General features: G+C 42.1%; 1 protein-coding gene and 1 long non-coding RNA gene across 2 annotated transcripts in view; both read right to left on the bottom strand.

The window, feature by feature from the left end:
* Positions 1-13,551, bottom strand: part of LOC115586709 (cadherin EGF LAG seven-pass G-type receptor 2-like) — a gene marked incomplete at its 3' end in the record, with an annotated part of 196,024 nt that overhangs the window by 78,140 nt on the left and 104,333 nt on the right. The window lies entirely within an intron of this gene.
* LOC115592249 (uncharacterized) lies at positions 7,632-8,104 on the bottom strand. The gene is made up of 3 exons (XR_003986096.1): positions 8,045-8,104; positions 7,730-7,777; positions 7,632-7,650 (listed from the first exon to the last, which is right to left on the bottom strand). It is a non-coding gene; the product is annotated as an uncharacterized LOC115592249 (long non-coding RNA).

Raw genomic sequence — 13,551 nt, 5'->3', positions numbered from 1 at the left:
GTACATTTTTTACCGGCCAAATAATAAATTGCCTCTTTTTGTTGCATATACATCTGTTTCAGTACTTTTCATGGAGATAACAGTATTATGTAGCAATACATGCTTAGAAAAGAGGCCAAAGCATTATTTAGAAATACATTTTAATACTATTAATTAAATTTCATAACATTGCTTTTCTTTGGCGTGTGTCAGGCAGACGGAACAAAACATGACACCCGTCGAGTTGTCATACTGAAGCAATTCCCTGTCAGTCTTCCACTTCTCACTGAACTTCCTCACTTTTGCTTTTTTCATCGATGTTTCGCCTTCTTTGTCATCTTCCTTTCCACCTATCTCCTCTGTGTTTTTCCTCTTTGGTTCAGTCACACCGGGAATGTGCCGCCAAATTGCTGCGCTCGAATCACAAGCCCTTTTTAGATAGAAAAGGTGGCACATTTGCTCCAAGGTAAGGGCAGCAATTTGCCGGCCGGTCTTTCTAAAACGGAGATGTAATATTCCTCCTTTTCCAAAAGCCGCCTCTGAGGTAGGCGTAAACATGTGACATGATGTGAAGCTCGACGTTGGGCTGTGAACAGTGACAACGAATTTGTCTTCAAAATAAGAGCTTTACATTGCACCCTATCGGAGTTTAGAATTGGGTTCTTAGCAGGGGGTTTTTATTTGAAAGTAGTGACCGTTCCTACTAGCTTGCGCTACAACAACTAGCTAACACAACCAAACAGCTACAGAGACCGAGGAGACGCTAGCATATCCTGGATCTCAGCGGCTGTCCAGTTGCTCATCTTAATGTCCGCGGATGAAGTGATGGACTGGTTTTAAAACTCCTCAGTTATGGGTCGCACAACAGTGCAGGTCATTGACACCTCCGCCCATCTCACCCACGGCCGGCACTTTTCCGGAAATAAGTGTACCCTCCGAGGCGGAAAATCGAAAAATACAACGAAATTTCAGGTGCACCCAAGTACTGGACTCAAAATGCTTAATAAAAGTAGATAAAATAGATAATATATCCTAAGAATACAATAAATAATGCTTCCATTCATCATCCATTCTCCTCACTCATACTCTCATTCATGCCAGCTTGCCAACGTATGCAAAACACATGTTCCATGGCGGTAAAGTGCATTTGTGATAACGAATTATTGCATATTAGTGTTGACGTGTGTTTCGGGGGTGTGTTTTTAGTTCTGAGTTCAGTATGGTGATGGCTTTGGTGTAGAAACTGTTGATGAATCTTGTGGTGCGTGTTTTGATGGACCTGTAGCGTTCACTGGAGGGCAACAGTTCAAACAGGTGATGGGCGATGTGGAATGAGTAATTCAGGATGTTGTGAATTTTCTGCAGGCAACGGGAGGTGAAGGTGTCGTCCAGGGAAGGTAGCTGTTGTTTTATGATGTTCTGAGCAGTTTAATGACCCTCTGCAGGGACTTTTTTATCTGCTGCAGAGCTGCCACCATACCACACCAGGATGCTATATGTGAGGATACTCTCAAGTATCCCAACTATAACAATGTTACACTAAGGGATGAATAAGTGGCAGGATTGATTTCATTTAATATTGCAGACATCAGTGATCAGTGAAATATGTGATGTAAAACTTAGGATTATTTATAGAACTGAGTCATCAGTGTACAAGGATGTAGCGGTATCTCCACATTTATTTATAGCAAGGACAAAAGAAAGGGACCTCAAACTGAATCTTGAGGAACTCCACCCCGCCTGTTAAACTCATGCCCAGGTGTAAGGTTTCCTGATTATTGTTGGGATAGAGGGGCAGGGTAAAGTAATATGATATAAATCAATTAACAAGTGTTTTTAAGTGTCATGTCAGGTGTAATGCAAATTTAAGGGATGTTACTCCCTTTTTAATGTAAAATCTGTTTCTATCAGAATATCTTACAACCTGACGTGGGCCATCTTCAGGCTGTGCATCTAATTAGTCAATTAACATTGATTAGAAGGACTTAAATCATATTCAGCGATATTCTTCTTGATTTAGTCACTCACCTGGACCAACAACATTCCCTCAGTTTGATTTGCAAACACCTTTCCCTCGTACTTGTTACTGGTGAAAACAGGACTGTTGTCGTTCTCATCCAGAAGAGTCACACTGACTTCTGCTGTTGCAACATTGTTTGGTGGATTCGTCTCCGCTGCTTCGATCTTTAAATCAACAAAAGAACAGCATCTAACTTAAAGTGTAAACATGCTCAGATACAACAATGTCCTGCAGCAGTAGTTGTTGCAATAGTCCTGCAACAACCAGAAAGTTCAGGGTTTATGTTCAATGTGAAATCTGGATCACCTGAAAAGTGAAGCTTGTAGTGGTTTCTCTGTCCAGAGCTGTGGACTCCTTCACTCTGACCGTCCCATCAGAACCGATAGAGAAGGGAGCTGATTCTGGAAGGATCCGCAATGTTCCCACAAATCCTCCCTGGAGAAACAGGATCATGGAATAGATTATTGAATAATTATTATTTATTAATATCCAAGTGTGGTTTTCAGTAAAAATCTACCTGATCCAGGTCGGTGACGACGGCTTTTAACACGACAGCGTCAACAGGAGAATTCTCCTGAAGTGAAACAGAGTAGTTGGACCGGTCAAACTTTGGAGCGTTATCATTCACATCCTCGATGGTGACAGACACCACAGCGTTAGCCGTCTTCAAGCTGTCGTCTGTCTGAGCCGCCTGCAGACAGAATAATACAGATAATCATTAAAGGGATAAACACGTAATGCTGTTTTACTGTGAAGCTCCAGAAACACTTTGGACTAAGAAACATCACTTGACTTTCCATCAGCTTGGAGGGAGAAGATGATGACAGAATTTTCCTTTTTGGATGAACTTAACCTTTAATTATTCTTTTGTTTTTGAGCCAATAATCATTCTAGCTAGCAACTAATATAGGACCAAAGCAGAAGCTTTTTTTTTTTTTTTTAATTTATTCCGAATATGCAAAATGGAGCACGGCTTCCTGATTGCTATTTAACAAATTATTTACACAACATAATATGGAAATGAATATTTTGAGGAAGCAAAATAATAATGATAATATTAATATTGATTGAATATGATATTTAAGGCACATGCCAAAAAAACAATGGGCCCAGACACAGAGGAGAAGAACATCGACTGCCTGCATTAAATATATTTTAACATATTTTTCAATAAAACACAGAAATTCATATTTTCACTTTTTAAACCTGCACATTAGCTTTACTTTTCCTACAAATACATGAGCCTCTGCCTGATGTGTGCTACGGGCCTCACATGTCACTTGTTTCACTCTTTTGTTCAAATATTAGGATGTTGTTAACTAATATTGTTGTTACCTTGATGTTGACAAAGATCACACTACTGCTCATCTCTTCTCTGTCTATTGGAGTCTGCACAGACAAAACTCCACTGCTGGAGTCAATGTGGAAGTTACTCTGATATTCTGCTGGAGACACTAAACAAAGATAGACGAGGTAAAATACGGAGCATTTCTTCACATATTTTAGTGTTTTGCCTGTCTGAGCTGAATTTGTAGCTTTATTTTCTTATTACCTTCACTGATGCTATAAATCAGAGCCACGTTGATCCCGGTGTCTCCATCCTGAGCTTTTATCGCCTCTGGCTCAATGGTCGGGAAAGGTCCATCCTAAAATATGTAATGCTCAGGTGGTTAATATTCGAATTCTGTTCCTCAAACTCAAAAGCAACACTTCCATCTAACACTCCACAGTCGTTATTAAAGAAAACACAATGGTATCATCACAGAAAACTACTTCACAGGCAAACACATACGTAGCAAAAATCTTCAAAATGCACCACAACACAAAACCTAGCTTAAAATGTGAAATGCGGAAGAACTGGCAAGCTGTTTAAATTCATATTTCCCAGAATAACTGCTGGGAGGAAAAAGGTTATCAGGCATGCTGCTAGCAAACTGACAAACTGTTACAGACCTGGGATTTGTGTTCCCGATACTGGTGTTGCACCCAGAAATAGGGCTGCAACGATTAGTCGACATAATTGATTACCACAGCAGCAGCAGCAGCAGAAGAAGATGAATAATGGAGGAACAAGTTCAGGAGAGCAGGAAAGTGAGACCAATAACATCCAAAGTGTGGGAACATTTTGGAAATACAGCCGCGGAACATGTGATGTGCAAACTTTGTCAAACACACTACAGCCATGCATGAGCACCTGAAACGTTAGCACCCTGGACCTATGGCATGTACGCCAGATGGGTAAGTTCACAAGTTGAACTGATAAAAGTTATTTGTCTTAGTTGTCAGTGAGTTATAGCCGTACACTATCTGTTTTGTAGCGGTTTGGAGCGCATCGTCGCTGTTGGGCGGAAACCTCCTATCTTCAATATATGTTATTAAATGTATGTATGACTCTGTAGTAGCCTAGAAACCTACAAGCAAATCAAACCGAAATGGATTTGCATTTTTATAAGACATATTCATCCATTCGTGTGCAACCTAGAAATGATTTATTAAAATTCATAGTTATTAAAAATGCAACAGAACTCGAATGACACTACAATTGTTGTGAACTTGTGCTCCCCCGTGTGTCATCAGACAAGAGGCTGGCTGGAGACAAGATCTTTGAATACATTCATTGGTTAATAATGTGTAAAGACGTGAAGGGTGGCCAGTAAAATCGATTATGAAAAAATAAGTCAAATTTGCAAATAAGAGGTTTCTGTCAGACAGCAAAGATATCAGTAATAATTCATGTGTAGGATCAGTGTCCAACATAACATTTTTTTCTTTCTGGCCTGCTTGGCAAGTAGATTCGAGTTTTACTGGCTCCATGTGTAATTTTAGTGGCCCAGCCATGAAAAAATGAAAACAATTAAAAAAAAAAAAAAAAGACTTGTTTATTTTTTTAAATTGTTCCCATATAATTGTTTAGAGAGTCTGTCCCTGCAAAATTAGTATGATCTGGCAAAAAGTAATAGGGGTTTGCATAATAAGTATTAAAATTACAACATATTTAATATTTTGAGATGTATTATTTCTCTCACTCCTGTAATTCTTTTATCATTTTTCAGGTGATTGATGTTCTGAAAGCACTGTACAAACAGTACCATTATTTCTCCCGAAATGTCCGCCGCCAGCTTAGCGAGCAGACACTGCAGATGAGGTTTGCTTTTCTCATGGGCATCCAGTGTGTTTTCGGTAGTCGTGGGTGCCTTTAAAAAATGATCCACCGTGGTCGTCGCCAGAAACTGCCAACATACTTAACAATACATTATGCCGCCGCGGTGGTTCAGCCAGGTATACTGATCCCTCCACCTCGGGAGAAATCCCCTTTTCCTCCTCTTGGACTCGTAGCACTCCTTCGCCGACATTTTTCCAAATCACTTTCCCGCCATCACTCTAAGCATTTCCCGCATGCATTCTAGCGAATCACGATTGTCTTACGGGCAGTGACTGGCCAATGACTGTAATCAGTGCAATCAGCGATTACTCTGATAACAGTCAATTGGTCAGTCACTGGCCAATCGACATGCCCTGCACTTATTTTTACTGGCCCCAGGCCAGCGGGCCATGGGTTATGTCGAACCCTGAGGATATTAAATCAGTACAAAACAGTTACAATATGAATTAGATAAAACACTGAATAATAAACCTCCACTGCAATGATTTATAACATGATAATAATTCATTTGTAAGACATTTAATCGATTAAAAACTGTAGTAATTAGTATCAATTAATTAAATTAATATATTCAAATCCAGTTGTGTTTCAAAATATTATGTTTTCAAATACATGTTTCATGGGTTTTTAATTTGCTCTGAGAATATGAGGTGAAACCAAAGTCAAAACAGATGCTGCCAAAATAATCGTGACTAATCGACAACCAAATTAACTGTTATTTGCAGCCCTACCCAGAAACCGTGGGGGTTTGTACATAATGTTGCTTTAAATAAAAGTGTTTGGACATTATGTATGCAAAGACATGTCAAGACTTGTGAGAGAAATGTTGTAGTATTTAAGTTGAAGGTATTTCTGGGTGTTATATTGTATGCAACTGGACTCTCATGTTTCATCTCTCATCCATGAGGCTTCTTCACTTGTAGTATTTAGTTTAAAAGTCTCACCTGATTCTCTGGAATAAAAGCCCGGTACAAGCTGTGGCTGAAATATGGATACAAGTTGTCAAAGTCTTCTACGTTAATCACCACAGTGGCTGTGTCACTCAACCCCAAGGGATCCTGTGGTGAAGAACAACATGGACGAAGTAGATCAATCAGGTAGTCATGACAGTCATGTTATTTCTGTATTTGTTATTTCTGTATGAGTATCAATACTTTTACTCACACTGGCCCTCACTGTGAAGTTGTACTGTTGGACTGAATTGTAGTTTAAACGTTTCTTCAAGCGTACAGCTCCTGCGCTGGTCACCTCAAAGACCTCTGAAGCTGGTTCCTTATGGAAGAAAGTGAACATCATATTTTCATATTGAACATTATGTTTTACTCATAATGACACTTGTAGAAGCAGAGTGGCAAGAGTGACTCTTTCATTAATGGCTCATTATTCCAGGCTGTGTTCAAATCCTGTTCGTTCTTGTGTTTAATGTAGATGTCAAACTGCTGCACTTCTCTTGTTGGTTTGGTTTATAGTATTTAAATTCACTCGTGTTTCAGTGCAGTGTCAGTGGTAAGTGACAATTAAAAGAAGCTTGCCATTAAATCTTTCGCTCATGTACTTTAAGTAACTAGGTGTAGCAACAGTGTAAGTGTAAAGACTCATTAAGCTTTTGTAAATTTGGGTAAATCTTATTACAATGGAATATGTGATTGCGTTGTTCTCTGCGGTGCTGTCTGCATCTGTTGCCGTCACTTGAACAACTTCGAATCCCACAGGTTCTGACTGAAAGGAGAAAAGGACGATTGATACAAATACAAATACATTACACACATGCATGTTCTGTTGTTCATACAAGTAAGTTTTCTTAGTCTGAACACAGTGTTTGTTACAACATTTCACCTCTCAAACTGGTTGTTATGGTCACACTTTGGCAACACTGTTTGTTAATCAGCTCAGCCAATTACAGACAAAACAGAAGAACAATGAAACAAACATTTTCAAGCAAATTCTTCTGGGACTTTACTACAAATAAGCCTCTGCTCCACTAGTTTTCATCAGTATCTGGTGTGAACACCATTGTCCTCATGCAGCTTAGGCCCGGTCCACATGTATAAAGCCTTTTGAAAAACAGGTTGCTTTATTCATCCAGGATTTCACTTCCTTATTTTCTGTAGCTAAGCAACCGACCATAGGGTACTTAGTGTACATGATCGGCCATGAGTTGTGTTTTCTAAATGAAACCTTTGTCCGAAAATCCCCCTGTATATGTGGACTGGGCCTTAGACTGTGACTAACACAGAGTTTAACCAATTTATCAACAACATTTGGAAGAGATGATTTGAGAAAATTGGATCAAAAATGAAAGTGTTGCATTTACATTTCTGTTCAGTTCCTGACAGTAGATACAGGTGTATTGTGCAGGAGGTCTACAGTCCCTTTCTCACAGATTTCAGTGACTCACCTCAGAGACATTCTTACTGTAGAGCTTCTCTTCAAATATTGGGCTGTTGTCATTGATGTCATTGATTTTCAGTCTCCGAGTGTTGTTGTACTGCAAAGACAAAAACATCATTAATTTTTTTTTGTTTAGCAGTGCTGGGTGAATATTGTGACTTTTACATTTCACTCACCTTAATTACACCATCACACATGATGGAGTAAAACAAGGTGCTGCCACTCTGTAAGACAGGAACACAGGGCACTTGAGGTCTGTGGAGACACCTGACAGAACACACTAGAAAACTCAACGTAACAATGTGCTGTAGGTTAAACATAGGACATATTGGACATGATGTAGCAGCAAGTCCTGAATGAGCATAATATGGGACGTTTAATATCGATATGAGCATGTGAGGAAATTCAATCCAGGCGGTAAAACACATTTGTAGTTGGGCTTTATCAGTACATTAATTTAATATCTATCAGACAGTGTTGTCATAACTCACGTCTGTCAGTGTGTCTGCGTCCAGCGGCTTCTTTGTGCGAACAGTCGCGCTGGTGTCTCCGAGCATGAAGCTCAGCTCCAGATACTCCAGGTGTTTGTCAAAGATGTATGGAACCAACTTCACACCACTTCCTGCTGCGATCCCAGTAACCAACTCTACTTCCCCTGCAGCATGATGGGAGCATTGTGAGAGACTTTCCTGAGTGAACTTTCAATAAATGATGCACCTCACTGATATGAATGCTGCACACTTATGAGCCTTGAGCAGATAATGTGTTCTGTAGTGGCTCATTAATGATGTATTCACCTCATAAATCATGACACTTTTCCACACATGATAAGTTTACCACAAATGTGCTAAAAGAAATAATAGGCCTAAATGATAAAGAAATTAAATAAATTAAATAAATAGGTAGTAATTTTATTTGACCACATTTAATTATAACCATTTAGAAGATATCTGCCTCTTGCAAAGAAACAGACAACTTATTTTCTAAAGTTGCCTTTTGCTGGATAATTTGACTTTAATCTTATTTTAAAATCTGTTATGTAAATCAAGTGTAAAATCTAACTTACCTTCATATCCTTCATCCACTGGACCAAATGCTCTTGAGCTACCCGTAGAACAATCTATGACTGAAGTAACTTTAGGAACAGAAAAAACATACAAGTTAACACAGAACAGACACATTAATGTAGGTTCACTCAAATACCTGCACATTAAAACCTCTATAACAAAATCTGGTGTCTGGGCATGCATAATGTTTTAGATTTATGTGCCTACCATTTTTTTTAGGGGTGTTAATGACAGAATGATATTGATATCCCTGAAACAACACTGATTCTTATGTGCTAAACAATGAGGAAGATGAAATGGTGATCCATTTATATTATAAACTACATGTTTGAAAAAACACATTGTCAGTGTTGTTGCTATTTGTCCATCCATCCATCTATCTTCTTCCGCTTTATCCGGGGGCGGATTGCGGGGGCAACTGTCTGAGCAGGGACACCCAGACTTCCTCCAGCTCTTCCAGGAGGATCCCAAGGTGTTCCCAGGCCAGCCGAGCGACATAGTCACTCCAGCGTGCCCTGGGTCTTCCTGGGGGTCTCCTCCTGGCGGGATATGCCAGGAACACTTCCTGAGGGAGACGTCCTGGGGGCATCCGATACAGATGCCCGAGCCACCTCAGCTGGCTCCTCTCGATGTGGAGGAACAGCGGCTCTACTCCGAGCTCCTCCCAGGTGACAGAGCTCCTCACCCTATCTCTAAGAGTGCGCCCCACCACCCTGTGGAGGACACTTATTTCAGCCGCTTGTATCCAGGATCCTATTCTTTCGTTCATGACCCAAAGTTCATGGCCATAGGTGAGGGTGGGAACGTAGATTGACCGGTAAATCGAGAGCTTCCTCTTTCGGCTCAGCTCTCTCTTCACCTCGACAGACCGATACAATGACCGGATTACTGCGGCTGCTGCACCGATCCACCTGTCAATCTCGTGCTCCATCCTTCTCTCACTTGTGAACTAGACCTCAAGATACTTGAGGCACCCGGAGGGAGCAGGCCACCTTTTTTTCGGTCGAAAACCATGGCCTCGGGCTTGGAGGTGCTGATTCTCATCCTAGCTGCCTCACACTCGGCTGCAAACTGCTCCAGGACATGCTGGAGGTCCTGGCTTGAAGGAGCCAACAACAGCCAACATCATCTGCAAAAAGCAGAGATGAAATCCAGTGGCTCCCGAACCAAAACCCCCTCCGGCCCTGGCTTCGCCTAGAAATTCTGTCCATGTAAATAATGAACAGAACTGGTGGCTAAGGGCAGCCTTGCCGGAGTCCAACATGCACTGGGAACAGGTCTGACTTACTGCCGGCACTGCAAACCAGGCTCCTGCTCCGGTCGTACAGGGACCGTACAGTCCTTAGCAGAGGGCCTCCGACACCGTACTCCTGGAGCACCTCCCACAGAATGCCACAAGGGACATGGTCGAATGCTTTCTCCAAGTCCACAAAGCACATGTGGACTGGTTGGGCAAACTCCCATGAACCCTCGAGTACCATGCGGAGGGTATAGAGCTGGTCCAGTGTTCCGCGGCCAGGACGAAAACCGCATTGTTCCTCCTGAATCCAAGGTTCGACTGTCAGGTGAATTCTCTTCTCCAGTACCCTGCTATAGACTTCCCAGGGAGGCTGAGGAGTGTGATCCCTGATAGTTGGAACACACCCTCCGGTCCCCCTTTTTGAATAGGGGGACCACCACCCTGGTCTGCCAGTCCAGAGGCACTGTCCCCGACTGCCACGCGATGCTGCAGAGACGTGTCAGCCAAGACAGCCCCATAACATCAAGAAACTTGAGGTACTCAGTGCGGATCTCATCCACCCCGGTGCCTTGCCACTGAGGAGCTTCCAGACTACCTCAGTGACTTCGGCTTGAGTGATGAATGAGTCAACCTCTGAGTTCCCAGCCTCTACTTCCTCTATGGAAGGCGTGTCAGTGGGATTGAGGAGATCCTTGAAGTATTCCTTCCACCGCCTGACAATGTCCCCAGTCAAGGTCAACAGCTCCCCACCTCCACCATAAACAGTGTTGGCGGAGGACTGTTTCCCCCTCCTGAGATGCCAGATGTTTTGCCATAATTTCTTCGAGGCCGACCAGTAGTCCTCCTCCATGGCCTCCGCAAACTTTTCCCAGACCTGAGTTTTTGCTTCCGCAACCGCATGTGCTGACGCACGCTTGGGGATTGCCACCACGACAGGCACCGGAGACCTTGTGTCCACAGCTCTGGACAGTTGCGTCAACAATGGAAGTGGAGAACATGGTCCATTTGGACTCAATGTTCCCAGCCTCCCTCGAGATCTGGTCAAAGCTCTCCCGGAGTTGGGACTTAAAGACCTCCCTGACAGAGGGTTCCACCAGACGTTCCAAGCAGACCCTCACAATGCGTTTGGGTCTGCCAGGTCTGTCCGGCTTCCTCCCCTACCAGCGGATTCGACTCACCACTAGGTGGCGATCAGTTGACAGCTCAGCCCCGCTCTTCACCCGAGTGTCCAAGACATACGGCTGAAGGTCAGATGACACAACTATAAAGTCGATCATTGACCTCCAGCTTAGGGCATCCTGGTGCCATGTGCACATATGGACACCCTTATGCTTGAACATGGTGTTTGCTATGGACAAACTGTGAATAGCACATAAGTCCAGTTACAAAACACCACTCGGGTTCAGATCGGGGAGGCCGTTCATCCCAATCACACCCCTCCATTTAACGCTGTCGCTGCCCACATGAGCATTGAAGTCCCCCTGTAGAACGCCGGGGTCCCCAGTTGGGGCACTTTCCAGTACCCCTCCCAGGGCCTCCATGAGGGCCAGGTACTCTACACTGCTTTTCGGCCCGTAAGTCGAAACAACAGTGAGAGACCCATCCCTGACCCAAAGGTGCAGGGAGGTGACCCTCTCACTCACCAGGGTGAACTACAATGCATGACGGCTGAGCTGAGGAGCTATAAGCTATTTGTTGCCATTTGTGACTGCAGGACATAGAAAAGATCACTGCAGTGCCAACAATACTACTTAGCAGTGCTAGGGGTGAAATGTGTGCTGCCACAGTAAATGAACTTCAGGAGTGACTCGTCTAATCTGACACATTAAAGTGTATTTACAGGTCTGACGGAGTCCTACTGGATAACATGCAAAAGAACAGACCCAGAAAAATCATCTTTAATTCCGCTCATCTATCTTCTATTTCAAAACCTAGTGCCTATATTACCCAAAATGCAACTGAGTAACATCTGATTTATCCTTTAAGTGACTCTCTACCATTAGAGACAGATACACAAACATGTTTGTTGAACAGCCCTGAAACAAACAGACCATTTAAAGTAAATTACAATATATGTCGTGTTTTGTTTTGTTTTGTTTTTGTTTAATAATGGCAAAATTAATTCTAATGTCTCTGGTCATAATCAGTGTAAATGTATAATCTTTGGTGACTCCGTGCTGTAATTTTCTTTCTTACATCCGTGCAGAACCTGATATTGGACTTTGAAACACCATAAAGTATAATCAAACTGACAACCACATGTTGTTTAGCGTACACAGTGAAAGGGCTGGGTCGCGCCCCTGAGTATCTGCTCACTGCTTAAGACTACATATAGATTTACGATGGCACAGCCTGATACCCGCTGCAGGGCCCAACAACGTCATAACTTCATTTAACTTGAATACTGAGCTTCCATAAATAACCTCACCAGTCATTCACCAAATGTCTATATATGTCATAATACATATTACGTACGAGTCATTGATTTTTGGAAGGATTGAAGAAACTGATTTGGACACGAAAAGCTAATGGTATTAAATCGAGCATCAGAAAACAGTCGGACTCATTCTGAATCAAATCTCTACCACATTTTTCTCTAATTCCAAACTCCACCCATTCTGGTTCTACTCACATAAAGGATTTCCAGAAACGACACACACACAAATGGAGATGACGAGAAGGAGACAAGGCCGAACCAAAACGCCGGAGTCCATATTGGCTCTGCTTTGTTTTCCACAAGCCTGAAACCTGACAATGAACTGATCACCTGAATTACAGGTGTTATCAAGCAACTGTAGTTCAGCTCTCCCTCCTTCCAAGCAACACTGTTTTATGGCAGGTTGTAAAATATTACAGGTTTCACTGACAGTGGACAAAAAGCGACTCCGAGATTAATTTCCTCTAAAACATGTTTTCACCTCAAAAGGAGAAGTTAAGGCTTAATCAATCCATAAATAAAACTTGACAACTGCTGCTGAAGGCAAAAATCTAAATATTTCAGGGTTTGGAAAATCTTTTTGACCTTGTTTGTACTTGATACGATTTCTTAAATGTATTTCTTGTGTTTCCCTTTTATAGATTGTCATATCTTTGTCGAGTATTGTAAAATCTTTATTGTTTCTTTGAAAACAGACTCTTCCTGTTTGAATTCTGAACTAAACTAATCTAAATGTACACAGATTTTAATCATAGAAACAGATATTGGAAAAGAATAAACTGGTGATAGACGGAAGGAAAATTTGGGTTATTAATTCAAGAGCAAACATGGCCGGTATCTCAAACCAAGATTAGTTTCTGGTAAAGTCCCAAGTCTTGAATGATGGATATGGTGAGGTATCTCACCATGGGACATGCCCCCTGGCTTGTCCCCAGAAGCTATTTTCCACTACACCAGTCTGGACTGGCTGACAGATGTGATGTTCGCTCCTTGGAGGAGGGACTTCCTCCTCCTTGTAAAAGCTGGTTGTAACGTCATCTATTCAGTTTGACCAAGCACACCTCTTCTTCACTCCAAGCAAGTAGGGTGGTCTGGTTGGATACCTCACTCATGTTTCAGAGAACCAGGCTTCATTTCTTAACATAAAGTTCTCTTTCAACATTCATTTCGGTATCTCACTATGGGATATAGAGACTCCCATATTACCAGACAAGCTCAAAGACCAGTCATTAATACACCACTGATCAAACAGGC

Source organism: Sparus aurata, chromosome 1 (assembly GCF_900880675.1).
Source record: "Sparus aurata chromosome 1, fSpaAur1.1, whole genome shotgun sequence".
NCBI classification, from domain to species: Eukaryota; Metazoa; Chordata; class Actinopteri; order Spariformes; family Sparidae; genus Sparus; species Sparus aurata.
The sequence above is the reverse complement of the archived record's forward strand: the minus strand, read 5'-3'. Positions and strand labels throughout refer to the sequence as shown.